A 19,197-nucleotide genomic window follows, 5' to 3' on the forward strand; every position below is an offset into this window, starting at 1 on the left:
CGACCCCCGACACCTCCCAAAAAGGAGTTCTTTGGCCTTGCAGAGGCCGACGGGGTCATATATTTGTGAATTATTAGTTAGGTCATATATTTTTTGATTTTGTTATAAAAAACATCATATCTAATTGCGTTGATCGGGTAGTTTTAAATGTGCAGTTGTTTCATCGCTACGAGGTTTGGTGTTCGACGACCTCACCGTGCGTTTGACGAGCTCTGCCCCTTCATTCGTGGGTGAGCACAAATGACATGTCCTCCTCCCCCATTAATGATTTGATCTATTCTGATCAAACTTGATAGCTAGCTATATATGTGTCTTGAATCATCAGTATGCGTAACCAATATGTGTCTCTCGTTCGAAAGCGTCATAGTTATAAATATGCATGCATTTGCATATTTATAACCTTGATTCTTTCGAATTGTCCAACGCTATCCATGGACAGCCCGAGTATGTGTAGATTGGGTTCGTTTTCCCATATGCTTTGCTCCGGATCCGACGCATAAATTTCGTCAGTGCCTCCCCTGTTGTTCTCCGGGTACACATCCTCTCTGTTTATTGCAGAGACGTGTATCAGGAGAACAGCGGGGAGGTGCTGCCGAAATTTTGCGTCAGATCCGGAGCATAGCATGGGAAAATGAAGCCAATCTATACATACACGGGTGGGATTAGGACCTATCATTACCTATTAGAGTGTAGGTTGCATGGACGTAATAAAATTGACAAAGTAGATCAACTGATGAATATATACATGGTGAATTACATATATAATTGTTGTGTGTCCAGTAGCTCTGAAAGTCAAGATGAGTGACCATGCGTGGATGTATACCGCTCACACTGGTCAGCACAAATGGAGCGCTGAATGGTTCACCAAAACCAAGGGGTTTGTGCAAGCCGCATTTGCAAATGGCCAGAAGAAAACCTGGTGCCCCTGTTTCCGTTGCGGCAATTGGGAAAAGAAGACAGAGGCTGAAATGGGCAAACACCTGCAGAAGAGTGGTTTTACGCCCGATTATACGGTGTGAACATTTCATGGAGAGTCTGCCCAACATGACCGAGCTGAGGTGGATCGTCGTCACATCGACGAGCATGGTACCGGGATGGAAAACATGGTGCAAGACTATGATGATGCTCGAGATCCGGATGAGGAGATGGGGGAATCTGCAAAGGCCTTCAATGAAATGTTGGAGTCTTCAAAACGTCCGCTCCACGAGCACACTGAGCTTTGTCAGTTGGATGCCATCTCACAAGTAATCGCTCTGAAGGCTCAGTTCAACTTGGGCAGAGAATGCTATGACGCAATTATGACAATATTTGGACGCTTTCTACCCAAAGGCCATGTAATGCCTGCAAACCTGTACCAGTCAGACAAAATCCTCCGTGCACTGAAGATGCCCTATGAGAAGATACATGCCTATGAGAAAGGATGTGCCTTATTTAGGCTTGACTATGCGGACTTGAACTATTGTCCCATTTGCAAGTCTTCCAGGTATATTGTGGTAGACAACGGTATGGGTGAGAAGACATGGACCAAAATCCCCGTTAGTGTTCTTTGGTATATGCCAATCGTACCAAGACTTAAACGTCTTTTCATGGTTGAAGAGACAGCCAGACAGATGACATGGCACAAAACAGGCAAAAGAACGAACTAGATGCAGATGGGAATCTGATGATGGTACACACATCAGATGGTGTTGCGTGGAAAAAGTTTGATAAATTACATGCTGACAAAGCGGCAGATCCGAGGCATCCTCGAGTCGGCATCAGCATGGATGGGTTCAGTGTGTTTGGTATGACGGCAGCCCAATACAGTTGTTGGCCCATATTTGTCTTTCCACTCAATCTCCCCCCCGGACAAATTATGCAAAGAAAGAACATTTTCCTAACGTTGATAATTCCAGGGCCCAACTATCCGGGGAAAATATGAATGTGTACATGCAGTCGCTTAAGGACGAATTGCAAGAAGCCTGGGATAATGGGTTCAAGACATACGACGCCTTTAGCAAATGGAACTTCATAATCCGTGTCTGGTACATGTACTCGACACATGACTTGCCGGCGTATGCCCTATTCGTTGGCTAGTGTGTGTGCATGGAAGGTTCCCGTGCCCCACATGCAAGGGAGCTCTTGAGTTTCGTTGGCTTCAGGCCAGTCGCAAGTTTTCTTGCTTCGACATGCATAGACAGTTCCTGGATCCTCGCCATAAGTTCAAGAAAGACAAGAAGAACTTCATCAGGGGTAGAGTTGTCAAAAACTCTGCACCATCTGCATTGATAGGCCAACAGACCCTGGATCAGTTAAACGCTCTCGAGCCAGATCCACAACGTCCAGGGTACTTCAAGGGGTATAATACTAAGCACGCGTGGACTCACAAAACATGCTTATGGGATCTGCCTTACTTCAAAGACCTCCTTTGCCCACACAACATCGACGTGATGCACACTAAGAAGAATATCGCTGAGGCACTTTTTCGTACATTGTTCGGCATAGATGGGAAGTCAAAGGATAATACTAAGGCTAGAGTCGATCTGGAGGCGCTATGCGATAGGCCTTTACAAAACATGAAAGAACCGAAAGGAAAGCAGAACTGGACGAAGCCAAAGGCATGGTTCAATCTTGGAAGGCCAGCTATGAGGGAAATTATCTTGTGGGTGCAACAGCAGTTGATGTTCCCCGATGGGTATGCAGCGAATCTAAAGAGGGGAGCGAATCTTGATAAACTGAAGATATTTGGTCTCAAGAGTCATGATTGGCACATATGGATTGAGCGGGTAATGCCAGTGATGTTACGTGGCTTCATCCCTGAGGATGAATGGCTAGTACTGGCAGAACTCGGCTATTTCTTCCGTGTTCTTTGTGCGAAAGAACTATCGCCTGGCGTGCTAGAAGAAATTGAAGAGTTGGCGTCGGAGTTGATCTGCAAGTTAGAGAAGATCTTTCCACCGGGCTTCTTTAATCCAATGCAGCATTTGATTTTGCATCTCCCGACCGAGGCAAGATTGGGAGGGCCCGTGCAAAATCGTTGGTGCTACCCAACTGAGAGGATGCAGAAGATGCTTCGATAAAAATGTAAAAATAAACGTAGAATTGAAGCATCGATGGTGAGGCATTCATCACAGAGGAGGCGGCAAACTTCATAAGAAGCACACTACGAAGCCAAAAATTGTCATTTGCATAATCCGAAGCCTCGGTACAATGCTGACGACCCTAAAAAGGGTGGATCCAACCTCAGCCTATTCAAAGGGAATCTCGCACCAGCTAGTGTTTCACATCCAGTATCTTCGGATAACGAAGAATGGCGGACCATTTCATTGTATATCTTCAACAACCTGATAGAAGTGCGTCCGTACATCAAGTAAGTTCTCGGTACATTGTTTCGCAACTTCTATTTCCTTTGAACTGCTCTTATTCCTGGATATGTCATACAGTCGATACGTCGCCATATTCTCGTATGGAGCGGAGATCCAAAAGGATTCCGTCGAAGAGTATGAGCTTCTCGCAAAGGAAGGAGGCGGCTATCCCGGTTTCATCTCTTGGTTTAAACAAACGGTAATTTCTATTAGAAAATTTCATTTCATTCGCTAATTTGTGCGTAATGCAACAATCCTTTCATATTAAACTTGTAGGCTAATTCAGAGTCTATGGACGCCGAATTCAGACAAGTCGCTAATCGTTTTGACTATAAGGTCCGTTCATTTGACAAGTACGACATCAACGGGTGTTGCTTTCGTACCTATGGCAAAGAGCTATCTATGGCCGACCGAAAGTCTACAAATTGTTGTGTATCTGCTATCGGCGAAGGAGGTACCGAGTATTATGGGAGAGTTGAAGCAATTTATGAACTTCTGTTCTATGGTGAAAACCCACCGAATGTCGTAGTCTTCAAATGTTACTGGTTTCAGCCGAAGGAGACTAGAAGGATTCATGAACATATAGGGCTAGTTGAAATCAACCAAAGCACCCATTTAGATGTTCCTAATGTCTACATTATGGCTCAACATGCGACCCAAGTATTCTATCTACCGTGGGCCTGCCAAACTAATCCAAATCTGAAAGGTTGGGATGTTGTTTATGAAGTGCCGCCACGTGCGAGGCTTTCTCCCCCAAAGGAAGAGGATTATGAACCTCACATTAACCCAGACACATATGAAGGAGAATTCTTCCAAGAGACACGTCTTTCCAAAAATCGTTTCAAGAACCGCTATACTTCACCCCAAAACATTGAAGTAGACAGCGACAATGAATCCGACATCACCCTAGAGGAGGAACAAGAAGAGCCGGGATAAGAAGAGGTTACTGCTGCGGATGACCTGTCAATGCTTGACCGATTACGTCGAGGTGGCCTTGCACATGTTGATGCCAGTGAACCCTATGAGCCCATCATTGATTATAGTGATGATGATGATTATGCATTTATTGATGATACTGATCGAGATTATTAGTAGTGTCAGGTATTCATTTTTTTTATGTTGTACTTGATGATGATACACTTAAGTGATATACATATTATTATTCATGTCGGTACTTTTTTATGTTGTACTAATTTTGTTTATTCTTTGCCATGGCAGGTGTTGAAAGATGGTGGGCGCTGGTCGGGAGCGCGCCGAGGCCCCTTCTTCGTCGGCGTGTGGTGCGAGGTCTTCCATTCCACAAGCACCTCTCCGCCGAGCATTGTTGGACAGTATGGCGACACCTCCGGGCCCTTCTTCATCAACCGCGGTGCCCAAGAGGGGACGAGGTAAGAAGAAGAGAGGAGGTGGAGCACATGGTCGCAGGAGAGGAGGTAGGGTTACTCTTACGACGCCTTCCTCGCCGCCGCCCCCAGCTGTTTCACCCGAGCACGTGACTGCTAGGGTGGACTCGTCTAAGGAGGAGGCTGCACGGACTCCGGTCCACGAGCCTCGGGTCGACGGGCCTTCGGCCCACGAGACTTGGGCCCACGAGATCCCGGAGGAGCACACGTCTAGATGGGGTAACTGGTCAGGTCAGCCTGAGGAGCCGAGTGGCCATGCTGATGATAGCGGGGAGCCGACTAATGAGGAGGGGGAGGAGGGGGGCAACGTCTACCAGCGTGGTGCTACACGGCTCCCGTCCGTGCCGGCGACCTGCGAGCAGAGGTGGTTGATTTTCCCTGATGGGGAGAGGTAAGTGCATTTAATCTTTTTGTACCTTCTGCATTCACGTTTCTTCCAATAACTGATGTGTTGGCCTTGTCATGCTGCAGGGGTTGGGACCACCATGAATGTGTCCGCCGGCCCAACTCCATCCTTGGAGTTCTGATTCGGCAAAACTTCCCGAGGTTTGTCACGTTGCCTGGTGAGGGTCGGCTTCCAGAGGTTGGATTGACTTGGGAGCACTACTTGGCTGCCCCGGCCCCGTCGGGCGAGATTATCGACGGTGTCTTGTGCAAGACGAGGGCAAACATGGTGATCAGAAAGTTCTAGGTAATTGCTCCTTTACACAATTAAAAATCTTCAACTAGCTAGTTATTAATTGTACTAATCAATATTTTCTCATTTGATTGCAGATATTCTACAGGTGTGAAGAGGGATACGAGTAGGAGGAGGCAGATGTTGTCCACAAGGAGTGCAAGCGCCTACTTCAGAACTTACGGCATGAGGTTCGGGTGCAGGCTGTTCGAGACTACTACACCGGGCGTGGTATCATGAAGCCCAAGCAGGAGTGCCGCGATAAGTTCTTGAGTAAGGAGAAGTACATGAAGGTAATTCTTAAGGGCTTGTACTTACTTCCTTCATTTAGTAATTCATAGCCGTAGTGCTCAAGTTTCTATTTGCTAACATAGGCCCCTCCAAGATGGTTTGCGGATCGGATGGATTGTTGGGAGGTGTTGGTCAATGCGTGGTGCTCAAAAGAATGGCTGGCCACCCACAAAGAGGCCAAGGAAAAACTTGCCCAAATGGAAGGTGTGCCACACCACCAAGGCAGCTCCAACTTATTTTAGTACGGGCGGAACTGGGTATGTGGTTTGCTTCATGATTCATGCAATTCATTCATCATGCTAGCTTTAGCCCTTTAATTACTAATTTACTTTGTGTCTCTCTTTCAGGCACGCTACAATAAGGCGGATAAGGTGCCAGAGGTGTACGACTTGTATGCCATGGCCCACACTGGCCCTTACAAGAAAGTCAAGGCATTCTCTGCGTCTGACCTCGATGATCCAAAGAACTTCACCAACATCTCCGCCCACGACAAGCTCGTGCAATATAGAGATCAAGGGAAGGCGAGGAAAGGGGAGGACTTTAACCCGAGCCAGGGTCCCATTGATACAGAGCTGCTGATGATATCTGGTGGTGGGAGGTCCCATGGCTCCATAGCCATGGGAGATGGACTTATCCGTTGTCCTAGCACTCTCCCGGAGATCAAGGCGCGCCAGTCGAGCTCCGCTCCTGAGATAAGGCCTCGTGAACGGCCAGTCCAACTCGCCTTCAAGGTTAGTTATATGTACTCAACTATCTTTCTCCATTACATTGTGTGCGCTTCCATCAATGATTACAAATGGTCATGTGAGTGGTGTTGCAGGCTGCTATACAGAGTGAGAGAGATAGAACGGAGAAACTTCTGGCGGAGGCGGCGGAGAGGCAGCGGGAGTTGGAGGAGAGGACGATAAAGATGTTGGAGGAGGAGAGGGCACAGAATGACATGTAGGCAAGGGCCATGTACGAGCTCCTTGTGGTAAGTTTGTTCTGTAGATTACTTGCTAGTCTTAACATTTGAGTCTCATTACTAACTAGTATGACTCTGTTGTGAAAACCAAATGTGCAGTCTGTGTGCGAGAAGTCCGGTCAGACCGCTCCGTCGATGCCAGTGATTGCTCCTGGGAGCACGGTGAGTTTAATTTGAATGGACATTACTTGCTAGTCTTAACATTTGAGTGTCATAATGCTAACGAGACATTGGAAATGATCTTTGGTGCAGCTTAACTCCAGAAACGCATCGCACGATCCTTCTCCAGCTACCGGCGCGAGCCAGCCCGCTCCTACACCTCCGTGATCACGGTAAGTTTCTCTAGTGTTTTGCTTAACAAATTCATAAAGACCTAGACTTAGGTTTATTTCCTCCAATATGCTTACCATAATGACCTAGAGTTAGCCTCTTTTCCTCCAAAATGACTTAATAAGCTTACTGACCTCATAAACCATCCATTTTACCTAAGTTAGCTCTAAAACGATATGTACTTAGCTTACTTATGTCAAAAATTGCATAATTAACTTAGTTAGCTCATAAACGATCCGTTTTACCTAAGTTAGATCTATAATGACTCATTTTACCTTAGTTAGCTTATAAGTGATCCAATTTATCCAAGTTAGCTCTAAAATGACCCATTTTACGTAGATTAGCTCCTAAATGATCCATTTTACCTACGTTAGCTTTAAAATGACCCATTTCACCTAGGTTAGCTCCAAAATGACCCATTTCACCTAGGTTAGCTCCAAAATGACCCATCTTACCTAGGTTAGCTTATAAATGATCCAGTTTATCCAAGTTAGCTCTAAAATGACCCAATTTACCTAGAGTAGCTCCTAAACGATCCATTTCACCTAAGTTAGCTAAAAATGATCCATTTCACCTAAATTAGCTCTTAAATGATCCATTTCACCTAAGTTAGGTCAAAAACGATCCATTTCACCTTAGTTAGCTCAAAAACGTGGCATTTCACCTTAGTTAGCTCATAAACGACCCATTTCAACTAAGTCAGCTCATAAATGATCCATTTCACCTAAGTTAGCTAAAAACGATCCATTTCACCTTAGTTAGCTCAAAAACAATCCATTTCACCTTAGTTAGCTCATAAACGACCCATTTCAACTAAGTTAGCTCATAAATGATCCATTTCACCTAAGTTAGCTCATAAATGATCCATTTCACCTAAGTTAGCTCAAAAACGATCCATTTCACCTTAGTTAGCTCAAAAACAATCCATTTCACCTTAGTTAGCTCAAAAACGATCCATTTCACCTTAGTTAGCTCAAAAACGATGCCCTTCACCTTAGTTAGCTCATAAACGACCCATTTCAACTAAGTTAGCTCATAAATGATCCATTTCAACTAAGTTAGCTCATAAACAACCCATTTCAACTTAGTTATCTCATATATGATCCATTTCACCTAAGTTAGCTCATAAATAACATATACTTCTTGTTCTAGTCTTCTTCTTGTTCTATTCACCTATTTCTAACTTTCTTATTTACCATTTTGCAGATTTTACTCACTTCATGGAAGCTAGCTTGCTATGATGGAGTGCTTGCTTTTTCTTTGCTAAAACTTTGCATTGTATCTAGCTTGCTATGATAGAACTTGCTATGTTGATGAAACTTTGCTATGTAATATGTATATGGAACAATGTGTATGGATGGAACTTGATGGAACTTGCTATGTTGATGAAACTTTGCTATGTAATATGTATATGGAATTATGTGCTGGATATGTGATATGTTTGTTGTTAAATATATCTATATATGTCATATATATTTGCTGTGAAAATTGTTGGATTAAAAAACAGAAAAAAGAGCCAATATGCAGGCTCTTTGCCGTCTGCCACTGACGGCAAAGGGCTCTTTGCCATCAGCAGCGGACGGCAAAGAGGCCACGTGGCAGGCAACTGTGCTTCCTGGGAGGCTGACCAATTTGGTCAGTTTGCCTACAGTGGCTAACAGCAAAGGCTTTGCCGTCCGCGGCAGACGACAAAGAGTAAAAACTTTCCCTACAGTGGCGGACGGCAAAGGCCTGCCGTGTAGTGATGTTGGCTGACATCATTCGGCGGACGGCAAAGGCCTTCCGAAGTTTGTCGTCAGCGGCGGACGGCAAAGGCCTGCCGTTAACCACCTAATGGAGTAACAGCGTATTTATTGCCGTCTGCACTCTTTGCCGTCCGCTGCTGATGGCAAAGGCCCCTTTGCCGTCAGCCGCCCGAAGCAGACGGCAAAGTAGCTCTTTGCCGAACCTTACTTTGTCGTCCCCTTTTGCCGTCCGCGGCAGACGGCAAAGACCTTTGCCGTCAGCCATCCATGCCCCATCCATCGCCGCTGTCCTCCACCACATCCATCGCCACCGTCCTCCACCATGCCGGAGCGCCTACCAAGACCGCGTCGTCCACTGCTAGAGATGGACGTTTCTCATCCACGGCGACGGACCAATAGCCTTGCATCGCGTCCTCTCGCTTCATCGGCGCCGTTGTCCTCTTTGCCGGGGCCGCTAACACGACCTTCTCTTCCACCGCAACGAGACTTATCCCCCGATGCACCCGTCTATCGTCGCATATCTGCTTCAACGCCACCGACAGCCATCGCACCCCCGATGCCTACACGGCGCCGCAAGAGAGGTGGTACTTCATATCTCCTCAACTTTTTGATCTCAACCAGAAAATAGATCTTAACTTGGTTACTCTAGTTTCTTTTTTGCTCTTAGAATTTAGTCCTTAGTTCGAAGCAAACAATGGATGCTAAATATCATTTCTCCGGTTTGCACCTTCAAATCTGCCATGGCACAGCCATAATACGGTTTAATTGATCATGCTTAGTGTTTAATTGATCATGTTGGTTCCGTGGTGGTTTCTTTAATAGAAATCGGAGGGGAAACCCTCTTTTGCTAAAAAAATATGCTTAGATTTTCCCCCTTTTATGATCAGAATACGTGCTTCGTGTCATAGTAACACTGCTCCACCCATCAAGCTAAACAAGCTTAGTTGTTCAAATACGAATCTGATATTATTAAAACAGAGTTGTTTAATTGGTCAGCTAAATGTTCCTAAATTAGTTTCGAAAATGCATGTTCACCGCTCGGGTGTGTATCTCTGTGTGGTCTGGTCAGCACGGTTGGGAAGGTGAACTTTGCATATGCAGGGGTTTATAGGGAGACACTCTCTGAGTTGAATCCGCAATGCATTCCATAGATAATCTGACTACTTTTTATGTTTTCATGAATCTCAGATTCTGAACAGCATCATAATGATTATGAGCTTGCGCGCATGAAAAGAATAAAGCAGAACAATGCAATGGCTGTCAAACTTGGCAGTAAGGGACTGAAATCAAGTCTGGATGCAATGCAATGCAAACGCTCTCCACCTACAGATTCGTGCTCAGAATATGATCCTAACAGTGATTCTGAGCTAGAGGGAGACCTAAGTCAATGTAGCTCCCTAGTGGAGGAGTCAGAGGAAGATACCCTATCTTATTCACCCATCAAGGCACTTGCTCTAACTCTCCAAGGTTACATTGCTCGCACATATCTTGCAACTGATGCTTTGCATTGCTTCTACTTTGTTGAACTGCCATTAGCTTAGTTTACACATCGTGTATGTGAATACGTCCTGCCTATCCATTTTCAGTACATATTCCATCTGTCATCATACCATATTTATCCATTCAAATGTTGTTCTTGTGTATCAGACGTTCAAAAGGAAGAGGGCGATTGCTGATCGTGGAGGACCACAAGCAAAGTATTTGGAAAAGGTAGTGGCACCTGATAAATCAAATAGCCCATTAGGTGTAGTTACAATATCACCCGACCCACAAAATACCCCAACTATAGCAGACTCAAGCCCTACTACACTAGTCATTTATGATGCCCCAACTAAGCAGACCCCAACTACTGCAAACAGTATGATTATGCCAGTTCACATAGCACCAGTTGTACGACGCAAAACCCCCATTCCAGCAAAGAGTACACCAAATCCAGTTGCCAAATCCCTTTTCGAACCAGAGAGAGCCCCAATTGCAGCAAATAGGACCCCTGTTCCATTTCTTCCCAGTCTAGAAGACGAAGCTTATGTTGTTGTCAGGAACTTTGTGCGCGTCTTTCCTTCATGGAAAGATTATACAGCAGACACAGAACAATTTCCAGTCTTCCTCCGCAACTTACGCGTAAGTAATGTACTAATGTTATTCATGGTCATTACTGCATATGTTTCTGCTGACAGAAGACACAAGATTTCATTCTTTTAAATAGGCGAGGTCCAAACTGGATTGTCATGACAAGCAAGGGTTGGTTGCGCTTTTCAAGCACTCGTTGATGAAGTATCATTCCTACCTGAGGCAAGCGCACTTCGATGGCAAGCCTCTGAACGAAATTTCTGTAAAATCTCCGGTACTACATTTATCCGATGGTGACTGGAATAATTTTGTTACACATTGGTCTCGGCTACAGCGTAAGGTACTGTCTATGATATCACCTCAGAATTTGAACTACATTTTTGCATTTGCCTTAATGTCTCACTTGTACGAAAACTGTTAGCAGAAGAACATTCGCTCTCAAGGGTATGTTACTTGCCCGAGATTCGATTGTCGGTATCATCATACCTAGTTCAATCTCGGTACCGACAAGTCTCTTTACTCGTTCCGTAATGCATCATGCTACTGATTAGTCACATAGCTTGCAAGGCTTATAGTGATGTGCATTACCGAGAGGGCCCAGAGATACTTCTCTGATACACGGAGTGACAAATCCTAATCTCGATCTATGCCAACTCAACAAACACCATCGAAGACACCTGTAGAGAATCTTTATAATCACCCAGTTACGTTGTGACGTTTGATAGCACACAAGGTGTTCCTATGGTATTTGGGAGTTGGATAATCTCATAGTCCGAGGAATATGTATAAGTCATGAAGAAAGCAATAGATAAAACTAAACGATCATTATGCTAAGCTAATGGATGGGTCTTGTCCATCACATCATTCTCTAATGATGTGATCCAATTAATCAAATGACAACTCTTGTCTATGGTCAGGAAACTTAACCATCTTTGATTAACGAGCTAGTCAAGTAGAGGCATACTAGGGACAGTCTATTTGTCTATGTATTCATACATGTACTAAGTTTCCGGTAATACAATTCTAGCATGAATAATAAACATTTACCATGATATAAGGAAATATGAATAAAAACTTTATTAGTGCCTCTAGGGCATATTTCCTTCAGGTGATTATATGTCTCTTTGTTGGTAAGTCGTCATCCCTACTCATCAGTTCTCTTGATATATATGCACCATTTCATAGATCTTCTAATGTTTTGAAGAATTGCCCAAGCAATAGTAATGAAAAGTGACCAACATTTGAATTGACAACAATGGTAGAGCAAATATGGATTAAGAAAATGGATGTGGAGAGGAAGGAACTGCCGCTTTTCTGGATGCAAGTGAAGTAGTGAAAGAGACGGTGACATAGGGAGTTAGGGACACACTTCTAATTTTTAAAATCCACATCAGGGGCCTCCCCTGCTATTTCATGGTGAAATACAGACATGTTTAGTGTCCAAGAGAAAAAAAAGTGGGAGAAACAATTGGTAGTTATCGTTATATGGCTGAATATCCATCATGTTTGACACTTCCAGATTAAAACAATGACCGATGTATCTATTTTCTGTCCCGTGACAACGCACGGGCATTCAACTAATATCTATAATGGTTGGACTGTGCAGGGTGCAGCCGGAGCACCCCATGGTTTGGAGTACAGGATATTTTCCCCTGTGTCCCCTGCCTTTCTCCCCTTCTATAGCCGGGCGTTGGCGGCGTGGAGGTTGGAGTTTGAAAAGTGGAGAGATTCAATCGCTGTTACGTGCATGGCTGCGTGCAGCATGATGGCCTCATGGGCTAGTGTGGGCATTCGTAAGAGGGACTGCTTATAAATCTACAATGGTCTGTACTAGTTGTACTTGTACATGGGCTAAACAAAGGTGAAGGAAATATGACCTAGAGGCAATAATAAAGTTGTTATTTATATATCCTTATATCATGATAAATGTTTATCATTCATGCTACAACTATATTAACCAGAAACTTAGTACATGTGTGAATACATAGACAAAACAGAGTGTCCCTAGTATGCCTCTACTTGACTAGCTCGTTAATCAAAGATGGTTAAGTTTCCTGACCATAGACATTTGTTGTCATTTGATGAACGGGATCACATCAGTAGAGAATGATGTGATGGACAAGACCCATCCGTTAGCTTAGCATAAATGATCATTTAGTTTTATTGCTATTGCTTTCATCATGACTTATACATGTTCCCCTGACTATGAGATTATGCAATTCTCGAATACCGGAGGAACAACTTGTGTGCTATCAAACGTCACAACATAACTGGGTGATTATAAAGATGCTCTACCGGTGTCTCCGATGGTGTTTGTTGAGTTGGCATAAATCGAGATTAGGATTTGTCACTCCGTGTACCGGAGAGCTATCTCTAGGCCCTCTCGGTAATGCACATCACTATGAGCCTTGCAAGCAATGTGACTAATTAGTTACTTGCGGGATGATGCATTACGGAACAAGTAAAGCGACTTTCCGGTAATGAGATTGAACTAGGTATGATGATACCGACGATAGAATCTCGGGCAAGTAACATACCGATGACAAAGCGAACAACGTATGTTGTTATGCGGTTTGACCAATAAAGATCTTCGTAGAATATGTAGGAACCAATATGAGCATCCATGTTCCGCTATTGGTTATTTATTGGAAGTGAGTCTCGGTCATCTCTACATAGTTCTCGAACCCGTAGGGTCCGCACGCTTAACTTTCGATGACGATCAATATTATGGGTTTATGTGTTTTGATGTACCTAAGGTAGTTCGGAGTCCCGGATGTGATCACACACATGACGAGGAGTCTCGAAATGGTCGAGACATGAAGATTGATATATTGGAAGGTAACGTTTGGACACCGGAATGGTTTCGGATGAGTTCGGACATTTATCGGAGTACCGGGGGGTTACCGGAACCCCCAAGGGCTTAATGGGCCTAAATGGGCTTTAGTGGAAGAGAGAGGAGGCGGCCAAGAGGTGCCCCCCCATGCCCAATCTGCATTTGGAAGGGGGACGGCCCCCCTTTCCTTCTTCTCCTCTTCCTCTCCCTTCCCCCTCCTAGTTGGACAAGGAAAGGGGGGAAACCTACTCCTAGTAGGAGTAGGAATCCCCCCTTGGGGGTGCACCATGAGGCCAGCCGGCCCCCTCCTCCCCTCCTTTATATACGGGGGAGGGGGCACCCCATGGACACACAAGTTGATTCTTAGCCATGTGCGGTGCCCCCCTCCACATATTTCCACCTCGGTTATACTGTCGCAGTGCTTAGGCGAAGCCCTGCGTCGGTAACTTCATCATCACCATCAAACACGCCGTCGTGCTAACGAAACTCTCCCTCAACCTCACTTGGATCTAGAAGTTCGATGGATGTCACTGAGCTGAACATGTGCAGATCGCAGAGGTGCCGTGCGTTCGGTACTTGATCGGTTGGATCGCGATGACGTTCGACTACATCAACTGCGTTACTTAACACTTGCGCTTTCGGTCTACGAGGGTACGTGGACACACTCTCCGCACTCGTTGCTATGCTTCTCCTAGATAGATCTTGCGTGATCGTAGGAATTTTTTTGAAATACTACGTTCCCCAACAATGGCATCCGAGCCAGGTCTATGTGTAGATGTTATATGCATGAGTAGAACACAAAGGAGTTGTGGGCGTGGGTATATACATATTGCTTGCCATCACTAGTTGTTTCTTGATTCGGCGGTATTGTTGGATGAAGCGGCCCGGGCCGACATTACATGACAGCGTTCATGAGACTGGTTCTACCGACGTGCTTTGCACACAGGTGGCTGGCGGGTGTGAGTTTCTCCAACTTTAGTTGAATTGGCTTCAATGAACAGGGTTCTTTTTGAAGATAAAAAAGCAATCACTATACCACATTGTGGTTTTTATGTCGTAGGTAAGAACGGTTGTTACTAAGCCCGTAGCAGCCACGTAAAACTTGCAACAACAAAGTAGAGGACGTCTAACTTGTTTTTGCAGGGCATGTTGTGATGTGATATGGTCAAGACATGATGAGATATAAATTGTTGTATCAGATGATCATGTTTTGTTAAAGTTATCGGCAACTGGCAGGAGCCTTATGGTTGTCTCTTTATTGCATAAGATGCAAGCGCCATATAATTGCTTTACTTTATCACTATGCGATAGCAATAGTTGCAAAAGCAATAGTTGGTGAGACGACCATGTGATGACACATTGATAAAGATCAAGATGATGGAGATCATGGTGTCATGCTGGTGACGATGGAGATCATGATGGTACTTTGGAGATGGAGATCAAAGGCACAAGATGATGAAGGCCATACCATGTCACATATTTTGATTGCATGTGATGTTTATCCTTTATGCATTTTATTTTTCTTAGTACGACGGTATCATTATGTGATAACCCCTTACTAAAATTTCAAGGTATAAGTGTTCTCCCTAAGTAAGCACTGTTGCGACAGTTCTTCATGCTGAGACACCACGTGATGATCGGGTGTGATAAGCTCTACGTCCACATACAACGGGTGCAAACCAGTTTTGCACATGCAGAATACTCGGGTTAAACTTGACGAGCCTAGCATATGCAGATATGGCCTCGAAACACTGAGACCGAAAGGTCGAACATGAATCATATAGTAGATATGATCAACATAGTGATGTTCACCATTGAAAACTACTCCATCTCACGTGATGATCAGACATGGTTTAGTTGATTTGGATGACGTGATCATTTAGATGACTAGAGGGATGTCTATCTAAGTGGGAGTTCTTAAGTAATATGATTAATTGAACTTTAATTTATCATGAACTTAGTCCTGATAGTATTTTCATATCTATGTTGTAGACCGATAAGCTCGCGTATAGCTTCCTCGTTTTATTTATGATATGTTCCTAGAGAAAACTAAGTTGAAAGTTGATAGTAGCAATGATGCGTACTAGGTCCGTGATCTGAGGATTATCTTCATTTCTACACAGAAGAATTATGTCCTTGATGCACCGCTAGGTGATAGAACTATTGCAAGAGGAAATGCAGACGTTATGAACATTTGACAAGCTCAGTATGACAACTACTTGATAGTTTAGTGCACCATGCTTTACGGCTTAGAACCGGGACTTCAAAAATGTTTTGAACGCCACAGAGCATATAAGATGTGCTAAGATTTAAAATTGGTATTTCATACTCATGCCCGTGTCGAGAGGTATGAGACCTCTGACAAGTATTTTGCCTACAAGATGGAGGAGAATAGCTCAACCAGTGAGTATGTGCTTAGAATGTCTGAGTACTACAATCGCTTGAATCAAGTGGGAGTTAATCTTCCAGATAAGATAGTGATTGACAGAGTTCTCTGGTCACTATCACCAAGTTACTAGAACTTCGTGATGAACTATAATATGTAAGGGATGATGAAAACGATTCCCGAGCTCTTCGCGATGCTGAAATCAGTGAAGGTAGAAATCAAGAAAAGCATCAAGTGTTGATGGTTGACAAGACCACTAGTTTCAAGTAAAAGGGCAAGGGAAAGAAAGGGAACTTCAAGAAGAATGGCAAGCAAGTTGCCACTCCCATGAAGAAGCCCGAAGCTAGACCCAAGCCTGAAACTTAGTGCTTCTACTACAAAGGAAATGGTCACTGGATGTGGAGCTGCCCTAGATACTTGGCAGATAAGAAGGATGGAAAAGTGAACAAAGGTATATTTGATATACATGTTATTGATGTGTACTTTACTAGTGTTTATAGCAACCCCTCAGTATTTGATACTGGTTCAGTTGCTAAGAGTAGTTACTCAAAACGGGAGCTGCAAAATAAACAGAGACTGGTTAAGGGCGAGGTGATGATGTGAGTTGGAAGTGATTCCAAGGTTGATAAGATCACCATCGCACACTCTTTTTACCTTCGGGATTAGTATTGAACCTAAAATAAATGTTATTTGGTGTTTGCGTTGAGCATAAATATGATTGGATCATGTTTATTGCAATACGGTTATTCATTTAAGTCAAAGAATAATTGTTGTTCTATTTACATAAATAAAACCTTCTATGGTCATACACTCAATATAAATGGTTTATTGAATCTCGATCGTAGTGATACAGAAATTCATAATATTGAAGCCAAAATATGCAAAGTTAATAATGATAGTGCAACTTATATGTGGCACTGTAATTTAGGTCATATTGGTGTAAAGTGCATGAAGAAACTCCATGCTGATGGACTTTTGGAATCACTTGATGCTTGCGAACCATGCCTCATGGAAAAGCTGACTAAGACTCCGTTCTTCGGAACAACGGAGCGAGCAACAGACTTGTTAGAAATAATACATACTGATGTGTGCGGTCCAATGAGTGTTGAGGCTCGCGGAGGGTATCATTATTTTTTGACCTTCACAGATGATTTGAGCAGATATGGGTATATCTACTTGATGAAACATAAGTCTGAAACATTTGAAAAGTTCAAAGAATTTAAGAGTGAAGTGGAAAATCATCGTAACAAGAAAATAAAGTTTCTACGATCTGATCGCGGAAACAAATATTTGAGTTACGAGTTTTGTCTTCATTTGAAACAATATGGAATAGTTTCGCAACTCACGCCACCTGGAACACCACAATGTAATGGTGTGTCCGAACGTCATAACCGTACTTTATTAGATACGGTGCAATCTATGATGTGTCTTACCGAATTACCACTATCATTTTGGGGTTATGCATTAGATACAGTTGCATTCACGTTAAATAGGGAACCGTCTAAAAATCCGTTGAGACGACACCGTATGAACTGTGGTTTCGCAAGAAACCTAAGTTGTCGTTTCTTAAAGTTTGGGGTTGCGATGCTTATGTGAAAAAGCTTCAACCTGATAATCTCGAACCCAAATCGGAGAAATGTGTCTTCATAGAATACCCAAAACAAACTTTTGGATACACCTTCTATCACAGATCCAAGGGCAAGATATTCGTTGCTAAGAATGGATCCTTTCTAGAGAAGGAGTTTCTCTCGAAAGAAGTGAGTGGGAGGAAATTAGAACTTGATGAGGTAATTGTACCTTCTCCCAAATTAGAAAGTACTTCATCACATAAATCAGATCTAGTGATTCCTACACCAATTAGTGAGGAAGCTAATGATGATGATCATGAAACTTCAGATCAAGTTACTACCGAACCTCGTAGGTCAACTAGAGTACGGTCCGCACCAGAGTGGTACAGTAATCTTTTTCTGGAGATCATGTTACTTGACCATGAGGAACCTACAAACTATGAGGAAGCAATGATGAGCCCAGATTCCGCGAAATGGCTTAAGGCCATGAAATCTAAGATGGGATCCATGTATAAGAACAAAGTATGGACTTTGATTGACTTGCCCGATGATCGTCGAGCCATTGAGATTAAATGGACCTTCAAGAGGAAGACAGACGCTGATAGTAGTGTTACTATCTACAAAGCTCGAATTGTCGCAAAAAGGTTTTTCTACAAGTTCAAGGTGTTGACTACGATGAGATTTTCTCACTCGTAGCAATGCTTAAGTCTGTCCGAATCATGTTAGCAATTGCCAGATTTTATGAAATCTGACAAATGGATGTAAAATTGTATTCCTTAATGGATTTCTTAAAGAAGAATTGTATATGATACAACAAGAAGGTTTTGTCAATCCTAAAGGCGGTAACAAAGTGTGCAAGCTCCAGCGATCCATCTATGGACTGGTGCAAACATCTCGGAGTTGGATTATACGCTTTGATGAGTTGACCAAAGCATATAGTTTTAAATAGACTTGCATTAAAGCGTGTATTTACAAGAAAGTGAGTGGGAGCACTACAGCATTTCTGATAAGTGTATGTGAATGACATATTGTTGATCGGAAATAATGTAGAATTTTCTGGAAAGCATAAAAGAGTGTCTGAAAGGAGTTTTTCAAAGAAAGACCTTGGTGAAGCTGCTTACATATTGAGCATCAAGATCTATAGATATAGATCAAGACACTTGATAAATCTTTTCAATGAGTACATACCTTGACAAGTTTTTGAAGTATTTCAAAATGGAACAGTCCAAGAAGGAGTTCTTGCCTGTGTTGCAAGGTGTGAAGTTGAGTAAAGACTCAGAACCCGACCACGGTAGAAAATAGAAAGAGAATGAAAATTCATTCCCTACGCCTCAGTCATAGGTTCTATAAAGTATGCTATTTTGTGTACCAGACCTATTGTGTACCTCACAATGAGTTTGACAAGAGGGTACAATAGTGATCCAGGAGTGGATCACTGACCTGTGGTCAAAATTGTCCTTAGTGGAATAAGGAAATGTTTGTCGGTTATGGAGGTGACAAAGAGTTCGTCGTAAAGAGTTACGTCAATGCAAGCTTTAACACCAATCTAGATGACTCTAAGTCTCAATCTAGATACATATTGAAAGT

Source organism: Triticum aestivum, chromosome 6A (genome assembly GCF_018294505.1).
Source record: "Triticum aestivum cultivar Chinese Spring chromosome 6A, IWGSC CS RefSeq v2.1, whole genome shotgun sequence".
Lineage (NCBI taxonomy): Eukaryota > Viridiplantae > Streptophyta > Magnoliopsida > Poales > Poaceae > Triticum > Triticum aestivum.